Source organism: Cryptomeria japonica, chromosome 1, assembly GCF_030272615.1.
Source record: "Cryptomeria japonica chromosome 1, Sugi_1.0, whole genome shotgun sequence".
Taxonomy (NCBI): Eukaryota; Viridiplantae; Streptophyta; class Pinopsida; order Cupressales; family Cupressaceae; genus Cryptomeria; species Cryptomeria japonica.
The window spans coordinates 400,573,863-400,586,920 of NC_081405.1; the positions used below are offsets into that span (position 1 = coordinate 400,573,863).

Below are 13,058 nucleotides of genomic sequence, written 5' to 3' on the forward strand. Positions count from 1 at the left end.
AGCATGCTGAAATTTTCAAATCAACAACTATTGATAATCTTTTCAATCATTCTGATGATGTTAATTTAGACTATGACTAGAATGTTTGATTTGAGCTTTCTACAATTTCAAACCAGCAACTGAAGGGAAGCAATTTGATTGTCTTTTGGATTATAACCCAATGCATAAAAGTAATCATGAGAGCAGAGATTTGATATTTAGTCCTTTGTCATCACGAAGGTGTTTTCATCAAAGGAAGAATCATAAGAATGGTGAAAGAATCCAAGCCTGTCTACACATAAGAGTATGGGATCTGGGGGATCCGTTAGGAAACAAGTTATCAAATGTAAAGGCTTGTCCTCCACACGAGAATCACAATTTGCAAGTTAAGACAGCAATGATTTTCTCATCCAGTTATGGCATTGAGTTTGCTGAAAGATGCCTACCCGAAACTGAACTAACTTTTTACCAAATTGCAAACATTAAAACTCAGATCCAAAGGAGTTCTCAGACAACCAATACAAATTTATTGATTTTTATTTTTTAAGAAAAACGCTTCAACATACAGTCTCAGAAACACAACCTCAATGAACCAATCAAATTGCATATATTGTTTCCAGATATAAATATCAGATTACAATCGAAATCAGAATTTCAACTGAGATAGTCTGATTCAGATTGTCACAGATTACTTATATTTTCAATCACTAAAATAACAATTTTAATCTTACGATTTACTTGTGAGGCAGCCAAGAGTATACCGATCTGAATAATCGGGTCTAAGAACAGCTCTTTGCTTATGGTCCTTATTCTGAAGAATTTATCTTGCTCCGGCTTCCCCTATGAAAATCGATGTTGGGCACCAATAGAATGGCACCAATATCATGCGCCTAGATTCACCAAACTCCCCTTTACTTGAGCAGTTTTCTTCCCGTAGCTCCATGAGTATATGGTGGCGCAAGGAGTCACGTCTTCTGCCCACGACCTGACTGCCAATAGTGCACGTTGTGAATGGACAGTGTATTAGCACCTGTAACCTGTGACAACTCCTTGATTAATTCTTTGTGCTAGGCTAGGAATCAACAAGCCTATATGATGCAAATGCAGAGGATTGCTCAAATAACAACAATAACCAGGGAAAGGGGTTGCGTCCTACCCTGACTTAGGCTATCAAGGGCTTCGTCCCAACAAGCCTCATGCACTCAGGCAAAAAAAGTCATTACTCAAGCATACTGCTCCCCGCACCAAGCACGCCTTATAAAGGCTTTGAGTGCCGTAGTAAGGAGGAGCCAACCTCTGGTTGGTAACATAAAACATTAAATAGAACGATATAGGAAATTTAACATAATTTCATTTATAATAAATTTCCCATTTATTTAATTATTTGTGTATTTAAGGCAATATTTTATTGGGTGTTGTAAAACACCACTATGAGGCTAGCTAGGCCCCTCAAAACGGACTCATGAGATTTGCTTTGGGTCAACCTTGCATGATGTGTGATGTTGCATCTTGTATAAGTGAAATTACTAGAATAACAGCTCCAAATAAACCATATAGCAGCAGAATCATGAAGGAGGTTTGGCAATCGATGGTGGAGAATTTTCAAGGGTTAGATAATTTCAGCAGTCCATTGTTAAGAAGGTAACTATAATTGAGACTTTTGCAAAACTAAAGTTTGTGCTACATATTGCTTATAAGAGAATGATAGCTGGCATGTTTCAAATCTTTTGGGCCTTATTAATAATGTCTATACCAAGAATATTATAACCTCTATACACTCCATCATGTCATTAATCCTAGATGAAGATGATTATTACTCTAAGATCTTGTTGGGTGACTTGTTGGCTGCTTGGAGGAAAGAATTGGATGTTTCGGCAATGGCAAATGAGTTATCAAAGAGATCAGTCAAGTAAAATATTAAAAAATTAAAAAATCATTTGTAAAAAAAGAGTTAGTTGCTTGTGGTCTACTGAAAAGCAAGAATCAATTGAGAAAGGAGCAGTGTTGTTTCACATGCCAGAAAGTCTGGACACCTAGCCACATATGTGGGAGCAACAAAGAAGATGAAATAATTACTACCAACACTATTTTATTTCAGCAGAATGATGTTGAGAACATAGAAGAAAAGACAGCATAAGAAATTTCAAAAGCTATGACAGAATTTGTGATGTGGCTCCAATATGATCCAAATTAAAGGTATGACAATGATACAAATATTGAGATCACTAATGATGATAGTGGATGTAATGAACACCCCTATTGTAGCTATAAACGTTTTTACTATTTCTTTCTCGTTTAACTATATCATATTCATCCATCTGGGATGTCAACTACAAAAATGTCGAATGAACTAAACTGGAATGAACTGAAATTAAAGGGAAAAGGGTTTATGAAGACTAAGCTAAATCTAAGAACTCAGTAGATAGCAATGTCTAGGATAGGATCAACCACACTTCACTTCACCACATTGAGACAACTACATGAAGCAAGTGCAATCTTCAAGGATTGTGTTTGAAAGATTTCAAATCATCAATGAATACCATCAAAGAACAATATCCACTAATGCACACATAAAATAGTTCAGTCCAACCTTGCACTGTTAATAACAATCAGCCATCAACAAAAGGTATGAACAAGTGATCTTCTCCTTAACCCACTGCAATCAACCTTGTTCATCTAAATGCTTGAAAATAAATTTCCACTCTAAGTGAGGAAGGTGAAGTTTTGAGAAATAACTTGAGTGAACACCATTAGAGAACAATGCATCACTGTTATTATCTCAAAAACTTATTGCAACAATTTCATACAAATCTCCCCCCTTTACAAATGAAGGGCTCACCCCCTTATATAGGCCTCTAGCCTTGATTAAATGCAAACCCTAATTTGGGTTTGACCCAAAAGATTTCACACAGATGATGCAACAAGGTGGGAATAAACATTAATGACCCATCATGCCTACTTACAGTTAATTACATTACAATTAAGGAAAAAAATTTGTGCGCTAAAGGAATTTTGTCTTGTTCTGAGCTCTGGAGAGAGAAAATCTTCTTACTTAGCCAATTTTCCTTATGCCTTGAAATTCTTCACCTTGAGCGCATTTCTTCCATGAGGAAGGAATTTTTTGAATTCTTGAAGTTTTCTTCCTGAACCTTGATTTTCTCATCCTACTTCCAACCTTGGGCACATTTTGGAACTGGAGAAGAAATTTTGGAAATTTGTTCCTTGAGGAAGGAATATTGTGCTTTTTGAATTCATCATGTCCTAAGATAGATTTTTGATCAATTTTTCACTTTTCCTATTTTTTAGGAATTTTTCCACTTTTTACTCTGGAATTCAAGAGAGAGAAAACTTCTCTCACTTGGCAAATTTTTCTTCTCATCTTGAAATTTCTTCATTCTTTGGCAAATTTCCATGCCTGGGAAAGGAATTTTGAATTCTTCCTTGACTGGGATTTCCATGCCCCTCTTCCAATATCAATTTCATGATGTGGAGGAATTCCTCATCCAAAAAGAAATTTCTTGCTTACCCCTATCCAGCACTTCATCTCCAACTTGGGAGCTAATTTCATGTGGTGGAGGAATTTCTTCTTGGAAGGAAAATTCATAACTTACCTTTATTTGGCGCCCCATTCTCTGACTGGGTCCTAATTCACTGTCATGGAGGAGTTTGACTTGTGTTGACTTTTCTTTCCTAGCCTCCATTATGCGCCCCTCCTGGATTGGGCGGAATTTTGATCTTGGGAAGGATTTTATTACCTTTGGAGGGAAATTCCTTCCTTACACCATTTTGGCACCCTAATGCATGACTTGGGCAGAGTTTCAATGCTATGTAGGAAAGTTGGCTTTGGAATGAATTCCTTCGGGACCCCAGTTTGGTGCCTTGACATTCGACCTGGGCACTAAAATGGCAGGCTACAGGAATTTGGATTGAGGAAAAATCCTCCATGAGCCTTGTTTGGTGCTCTTCCACAAGCTTGGGCGTTGAAAGCATGGTATGGAGGAATCGTGCCTAGGGAGGAAAAGTCCTTCACACCCTCTATTTGGCACCCATCCACCATGCTAGAGCGTTGTTTAGGTGTTGTGGACGAATTTCGAAATTTTTTGCTTTTCCTCCATGGCTTGTATTTGGCGTTCTATACCTTTACTTGGGCGTGAAAACCATGTGATGAAGGAATTTTGGTCATGGAGGATAATTCCTCCATGACCCCAATTTAGCACCCAACTCCCAAATATGAGCGCCATTTAGACCATGAGGAATTTGGTCTTGGAAAAAAAAATTCCTCCAAGACCACATTTTGGCACCCATCTCGTTTTGGATGCATTTCTCTAGTGAAGGATTTTTGCCTAGCTTTTCTCCAGACTTAGCCATTTTTGCACTTTCCAGATTGGGATGTGTCGGTGTGTGTTTTATCATTCACCGAATACAGAATAAAATGTCCAACGACACTCTATCCTCTCTTGAAAAACCACCGCTTATGCTAAGATTGTGAGAAGATCATATGGCGATTCCAAGGTTTCTTTTGTCAGGTCTTGACATGTGGATATGCTCAATGGGTGTTGTGATATGTTGGTAATACATAAAGGGACTTACACTGCAATTAGTATCATTCACAAGCTGAACTTAAGCGAATTTATCAACAAATGCTCTTTGTTTTTGGATTTTCTGACTTGGGATTTCAAAAAAGATAAAAAAAGGATAAGGGTTTAGGAATTCTAACTACTGCTAAGAACTTAAGAGACGGTGTAGACTGGGTGAAACCAATAAACAACACTTTGTTTCACCACTCTTGGACAACTACGCAAAGCATGTGCAATCTTCTAAGGTTGTGCTCAAGATTTTCACACATATGAATAATACCAACAATTGAACAATATTACTCAAAGCAGAAGTTAAGCATCCATATCAAAAGCTTAGGCTAACTTTACACATTGAACGAAAATCATCCATCCAACATAAGTATGAGCAAAAATTTCACCAATCTAAACTATCAATCCTTCATTCATCTAACAACTTCAAAGCAAATTACTTAAAGCAAATCTATTCTAAGTGTTGAAGATAATATGCAACCATGCAACCACTTGATAACAATAAGACTTCAAAACAATACTAATAATGAACTTTTATTATCCAAGTAGCTCTATGCAACAATTTCATAAATCTCTCCACATTTAATGAAATGAGAGAATGAATTTATATAGAGAATCTGAAAACAAATGAATGGCCGAGATCAATCTAAGATCAACGGTCGAGATTAAGACAACCTAATTAGGGTTTTCGAAAATAAAACTAATATCCAGTGCATGTAAGACAAATGGCACAAGGTGCTATCTTTTAGGATTGCACCCCCTTCTCCTGTTGAGAGGTAGAATGTTCAATGAACTTGGACACATTCTGATCAACCTCCTCCATTGTGACATGTGGTAGAATACTGATCCTGAATTCCAATCCTTCCAAATCATCTGCACATAGAGAAAAAGTGATTTCCCAATCTAGTTCTTGTTTCTGGAAAGCATCTCTGGTGGACAGGAGGTTCGATGCCTTAGCCAGATTCTGCTTTAGGACTAGCCCAGTGGTGAAGGTCTCGTGTCTTAGTCTTTAGATTTTCTAACTTTGTATCCTTCTCTCAGATAATTTCCTTTTCAAATACCTTTGCAGCTACAAGGTAAACCTTGTCTTCAATTTCTTTTATCTGTTCTTCAGCTCTGTCAACATTCGTCTTCACTTTCTCCAAGACTTCACTGCGTGCAACCAATGTTCAGTGCCAACTATTGAAGTCATATGCAGCTCCTGCTTCAATTATATTTCCATCAATTAGTTCTTGCTTCAAAACTCCTTTCAATTCTCTAAGGCATGGGACAATTTTGTCTTGAATATCCTGGATATTAGCCCATAATTCTGCCATGCTTGCAATCCTAGAGAGTAAAGAGGAGGTTTGTCCATATGTTAGTGCTAACCTTTCCACAAATGTGGCTGCCTCTTTACTTGTGCTTTCCATCCATGCCTTGGTCTCTCTGGCTGTTATTGCTTCTTCCTCATAACTTTTGACTGTTTCTTGTGAATTCAAGAGTGGAGGGGCTTCTGGATTGGCTTGGTTAAGTGGCTTAGTCAAATGTTGAATATAATCCCTTAGGCGCTCAACTTCTTTCTTATATTCCTTCTTCTTTCCTACTTCCTTGTCCATTCTTGCCTTCATGGAACCAACTGAATTGTCTAAATCTTCAGCTTCCTGCTTCTTGGTAGTTGGTCCCAAATTGATTGTGGTGATTTCATATTCATGAGAAGCAATATCTCCTTTTGCCTTATCTACTTTTGGCACAGCAATCTGCACCATGCGGCAACTAGCTTCATCTATCTGGATGGTGGAAAACCTTCTGGCTGGCTCTTTGTGGCAACCTATTCTAATCTGGCCAAGAAGTTGGCCATATCATCTTCTTCTTGAATTTCTATTACTTGTATCTTTTCTTGCAATCTCTCCTTCAGCCAATCAGGAACAGTGGGCTGCTCAATGCCTTCCACTTCTTGATTGCCTTCTTCACATGCGATACCTCGAAGGGTGGAAATCATTCCTTCTTGAAGTTCACCTTCCTCAACATTCATTTCATTGTCAGACTATCATACTTTTGTGCCAGTAGGAGACGAAGGCTGCTCATCTTCTTGATGGATTGACTCTACGTTTTCTCCATGGACTAGGGAAGGAATCTCCATCTCTGCCAATGACTTATCAATGGCCAATATGCCATTTATGTTTGCTGATGCGGCAAAACAAGATGGTTCTAGCCTTTGTTTCTTCTGAGAAGGTCCTTCATTCACAATTGCCTTCCCTTTCTGTTTAGCACTTTCGATTGGCCTGGCACTTTGAGATGCCTCTGCATTTGAAGAACATTCTTTTGCTTCACCCATCAGGTCATAAGTCAAGGCTATATTTCTTTGTCTTAATCTATGACTCTGTTGATCAACCCATCACATGGAATACTTCATAACTGGTTGCATCAAGGTGGTCAAATTTGCATGCTCTGGTTCTAACCATTTGATAGGATAAAGTGGTGCATGCTCATCAAAGCTAGGCTGAGTATATTTTGCATTATCCTCCAACTACTCTGGCACAAGGAAAGGTTCAGTCGTTCTGATCAAGCTTAATGGCAGTCTGGACCATAGTCTTTTCTTGATGTCAAACTCATCCACAGCATTTGTCCAAAAATCCTCTATGTCCACTCTATGTATGAATCTTTCTCCATTCACTAATCCAATATTGTTGCGAGGATCATAATTAACTCTGGATCGGTAGAATGTAAAGGGATACCACTGCATTTCTAGCCTGGCAATTTCAGTTGCCTGTGTTGTTGGACAAGACTCCTCCATATTTCCAATAAAGAATGGAAAGGATATAGTTGCCTTCTACCTTATTCTTTGAAGCTCTAATATGTTTCTAGTTGTCGAGAACTTCAAGTAGGACCATCCCATTAGTCGGATAGATCGGAAGTCAGTAAGGACGACCGTCAAAACCTTGAACTCTTATATATGTAAATTTCGGAAACTAGATAACCCAGGATCCATACTTGCTGATTAAACTTTTGGCTTCAAGAGATAACCTTTGGTGAGTTCCTCCTTGTAATGTCTTTGTGATGTACATCAAGAATGCATCATTGACTCGCTTGAAATGGCTCTTCTCCTTAAGCTACAGCTACAGGTAATAGTCATAAGACTTGAATTCATTTTCTCCATTGCCAACTACGCCTCTACAAATCAATCCGAAATATCTAAAAAATTTGGCCAATGAGTAGATAATGTTCCTCATGTAGAATGACTTTGTCTTCTCCAAATTTATCAATTGTTCATGAAGATTGTTGTTGATTATGCGGGACCAATTAAACATCTTGACTCCCGAGGTAATTTCATCAAAGAATAAGTACATCCACTTCTCGAATGGCGCTCCCTGAGGGCTGCCCATTACCCTATTCAGCATTAGGATAACATCATCATATTCCTCTTTGAAGTATGGGCGCAACAAATTCTTTAGCACTTTCCCTTGGGGTCTTTTCTTTTCCAACCATGACTTGTTAATATTTGTTGCACAGAGTTCAGATTGCTTATCATAAATCCTCTTGGTATCCTCTTTAGTCTTGTATGAGGTTTTATTGTAGTTCGGTATTCCAAACATCTCTTGAATGGCTAACTCTGAAAGATTAGCTAAAACCCTTCCATCAAGTGCAATGATCTCTCTTGACTGTGCATTGTAGTGTATAGCATATTCAACTATCAACTCAGCACATTCTTTAGCTAAAGGAAATCGAGTTGCTTGGACGATGCCATTTCTCATCATCCGGCAAGCAATGGGTGTTGACAGGTCTCCATCATGACCATACATTCTCCTTTTGAATTCTTCTAAATCCACTTGTCCAAGATCAGTGTCTGTGAGATTCTTCCAACTGGATTTAATCTTGGATTCCGGCTATACTCCTTTACTGGCAAACTTCATTGGTGTTTTTCTGGAAGGTGCTCCTTTGGTAGTCATTAACCTGCATAACACATGAAAAATCAAAATTATTTTCAAGACAACTTGCTGATTTTAACTCTGATTTTCAGACCCTTTAACTTGAAAGTTTCACTTTCAGCTTGTCGAAAAAACTAAATTTCTGCGAAAAAGCAGACTGAAAGTGAAGAATTTGGTCTTAAAAATTAATGAATGTCGAGAGAAATAAGACGGAAAGGTAGAAGAATTCAGTCAAATTAAGATTTTGGATATTTGAAATCGATCTTGTGCCTGAAATTCACCTTCAATTCTGATGATTGTCTTAAAATCAGAAAAAGCACTTTGTTCTTGTGTTTCAACACTTACAAAATTTTCCTCCTTCATAATTCCTCTTCAAAAATCAATTTTCACCAAAATCTGAGACATAAAATTTCTTCTCAATTGCTCTCCAAATTTCCAACCTGAATAATGAATTTTGAAAGTGATTGGTTGAAAATATATTGAAGTTAAGGATTTTAAACTTAGAAGCTTCATCTTTGTGTTTTTTTTGTTTTTTGTAATTTTTTATTGTTTTTTTGTGTTTTAATGTTTTAAATCTTTCCAAAATGGAAAGTTTTATCTCTCACAAAATTCCATCCTTAACTAAGGAATCTTCTAGAACTTTCTTTCAATTTCTAAAATTCTTGAATTTATGAAAATCTTTCTAGGTGTTGAAATTATTTTCCCTTCGAAAATAATTCTAAGTTGGAAAATATTAAAAAATATTCATGTGTCAAGTTTTATTTTCCAACCCGTTCGTTGATTGACCCTTAATTTCATGTGCAATTTTTTGTCAAAATTATTTCCTCTAGCCATTTTGCTTTCTTGGCCATGGCAAGTTGATTGTCTTTGTATCTTAAACATAGGTCATGGGCGAATTTTCATCTGGCTTAGGCATCTTCACATATTCCATTTATGCCTAGGCCAACTTGGAAGTTCTAATGTCTTATTCATCTTGGCCATTTTTGTTTTCATGTCCAAAATTTCTTGCTAACTTGGCAAACTTGTCATCTTGTTTGGCCATTTTTCACATGCCATGGTCGGACTTGATATATGCTTTAGGCCATGTCTTGCTTGCCATTAGATTTCCTAGCTTTTATCCTTGTCTTTGCCAACTTAATCTAATCATGGGCGGACTTTGAAGGTGTCTAGCCAAGGGCAGACTTGAATGTTTCTTGGACATGTTGAGAAGAGAGTGGACTTCAAGTGCACTTGGACATACTAACTTTCACCTTGCTTCCTTCTCAAAATTGCTATTCCTCTTATCCATTTTTTTCTTCTTCATAGCGAACTTGACCATATATATATTATACTCCACCTAGGCGGACTTGGAGAGTCTTTAGACATGTTTTTCTTTGTCATGCTTTTCCAAGGGCGAACTTGGAATTTCTTTAGACATGTTTTGCTTTGTCATGCTTTTCCAAGGGCAGACTTGGAATGTCTTTTGCCAATTTATGTTTTGCTTTATTTAGTCTCTCCTAGAGGGCGGACTTTGATATTCATTAACCATTTGCCCAAGGCGGACTTTGTGACTTATTGGATCTTCCTTGTGTTAGGGTGGACTTTCTCATGCCTTGGACATTCTTTGCTTTAGCCTTGGCAGACTTTGCCAGCCTCTTGCCACTTTATCATGTCAAAACCTTTGCTAGGCGGACTTTACCTCCTTACCATCTCCTTTGTTTGCTTTGTCTTGGACATTCTAAACCATAGGTAGGAGTTTGCTTAACTCTTGCCATGGGTTTTGTTGATGTGTTTTTTATGCACATGCAAACACAGAATAAAATACCCAAGAGTATTTAATCCTCTCTTGAACAAAATCTCTCAAATGCTGAAGATTAGCTTAAGGATCACTTGAGAAGACTCCAAGGTTCATGAATGTAGGGTCACTACGTGTGGATAAGCTCATTGGTTGATGTGATTATGCTGGAATCACAAGGGGACTTACATTCAAATGCCTGAATGCTTGATTTGTTGGAACTCGATCATCTAATGTTGCAATATGGTGATGCTCTTTGTCCTAAACTAGCTTGATTTTGAAAAAATGGCAAAAGATGAAGGGGTAAGAGAGTCTATTCTAAAGCCTAGAATGTGAGAAGATGGATGAAAGATTAGATGGAATCCTACCGAGTGAGGTCTCACCATCAACTTGAACAATTTGACACAAGCTCAATGCAATCTTCTAAGGACGTTTCAAAGATGTTCAAATCAATACCATCAAACATTGATCACCATTCAAGTTAATGCATAAGCAATGAGTGTAGAACGATTCGAAGTTAAGCTCATATCATTCCAGTTGACCATACAAGGCACACCTACAATCAGTAAGAGGCTAGTAATATGGACTAGGCGGATTCCACGCAAATGCATCCAACAAATTCCTCCATTCGATCTAATTATTTACCATCTAACATGAAGATCCAACAAGAAACCATGCACATTGTAAAGAAACAACACACTTCACCATAACTTTAATGAAAATGGAGTTCATTTACAACTTAGGCAACAATTTCTGCCTTCTCCTCCTAATCTAACTTCTATTCTAATTGCTATTTCATTCTCTCCTATTACTAACTATTCACTATTAGCTATTCTCCCACTATTAACCTTTACAAATGAAGAGCTTGAGCTTTATATAGAGAGCTCATTAACAATGAACGGCCAGGATTGATTCTCCATCAATGGCCAAGATCTTACAATAAAAACCCTAATTAGGGTATGTTACAACAAACTCAATTTGGCCAATGACATAATTACATTAAGAAAGTGTGGACCAATAGATATCAGGGGTAGGTGCCTCGGAGTTTGTGCCATCACTGGTGAGTCAGGTCCATTGCATCTAGACATGCTAATGTGGAACCTCTCTAATTGGTGGAGGGATGACTGGGCTGCCACCTCAATCTTGCACTTGTAAACTTGAAAGATTTGATACTCAACATTACAAGCTCAATATTTAGTGCGATGGTGGGAAGCATTGAGGTAGTTGAGTCATTCCTCCATCCTCGCTTGCTTGCCTTAGGTGATTGTATAACTTCTCCTTCGCACTCCTTTGATCTCTTCATCATGATAGAATGAGAACTTAGAATGTACCCTACTCCGTTTGTTGCTGCGCTCGCTTCATGTTGCAGCTGTTGAAATGTTTGAAATCCTTCATCCTCATAACATTTTGAGTCTTCTTCTGTGCCATTGAAGTGTTCTTGATGCTGCTTCCAGTCCACTTCTCCATCCTTTTCATTAGTTACTCCTGCAAAATAAACAAAAGGGGGTATTAAGCACACATGATACATAACTTGTACAATCTCTTAATTTGATATAATCTCTGATTTTATGTGATTTGCAGGTTAATAAGTGCATCTACAGAGGAGGCCACTCCTTGTTTTGAGCAAATTTGTTATCTTCTTGATGAATTCGCTTCTTCCTTTGTGACTTTTGCTGTCACCAATGATTGGAGTCGCTGCTTGTGGATCAGATTTGATGTTGATACTTACTGGACCCACTGTGGATGTAATCAAATTCACTGATGATATGTTTCCTGAATCAGATTTATTGTTCACATTAATTAGACTCCTTGCCCTGCTGATTGAATTAGCTAGTGGAGTTGATGGGGACTGCTGATCTGCTGATCAAGTTCACTCTAGGAGAAAGGATTGGTTTGAATTGGTGACTAAATGATTGCTTCAAGTCTCCTTATATGGGTGTCTTAATGAAGAGATGTGTCCTTTTAGGGTGAGGCTGACTTGCTTTGGCAATAATAAATTGTCTTTCTCATGCTGGCCGACTTCACCTCTTGCCAAAATGCTAAAATTCGCTCTAGGACCCTTAGGAGGACATTCGCCCTAGGACCCTTGGAAGGTACATGTTCTTCAAATCAATTCACTTCATGTCCTTTGGGCGGTCAAGGCAGGTGTTTCGCTCTATGTCCTTAACAAGGACAGGCCCTATATCATAAATTCGCTTTGTGTCCTTTGGGCGGTCAAGGCAGGTGTTTCGCTCTATGTCCTTAACAAGGACAGGCCCTATATCATAAATTCGCTTTGTGTCCTTTGGGCGGTCAAATCAATTCACTTCATGTCCTTTGGGCGGTTAAATAAATTCGCTTTGTGTCCTTTGGGCGGTCAAATCAATTCACTTCATGTCCTTTGGGCGGTCAAGGCAAGTGTTTTGCTCTATGTCCTTAACAAGGACAGGCCCTATATCATAAATTCGCTTTGTGTCCTTGAGAAGGACAAGGTCAAAGTGAGGTTCGCTCTCTGTCCTTGGTCGGGACAGGACCTATTTAGCAGTTCACTTATTGTCCTTTCTAAGAACAAGCCTCCTAAGGCAGTTCGCTCTTTGTCCTCTCTAAGGACAAGACCTATAATTGATCAAGTTCGCTTGGTGACCTTAGCAAGGTACATTCTCATCAAATGAGCTTTGTCTTGTCAAAACAAGCAGCTCGCTCCATGTCCTTTCCAAGGACAAGCCCTATAATGATCAAATTCGCTCTATGACCAGCCTAAGGACAAGACTCACATGACAGTTTGCTCTATGTCCTTGATGAGGACAGGGCCTATATTGTAAATTTCGCTCTCTG

At 38.2% G+C, this 13,058-nt stretch overlaps 1 protein-coding gene across 3 annotated transcripts in view; it reads right to left on the reverse strand.

The window, feature by feature from the left end:
* The window catches only part of LOC131065711 (ATP-dependent RNA helicase eIF4A), a 166,680-nt gene that overhangs the window by 139,724 nt on the left and 13,898 nt on the right, over window positions 1–13,058 (reverse strand). The gene's annotated exons all lie outside the window — the stretch shown is intronic.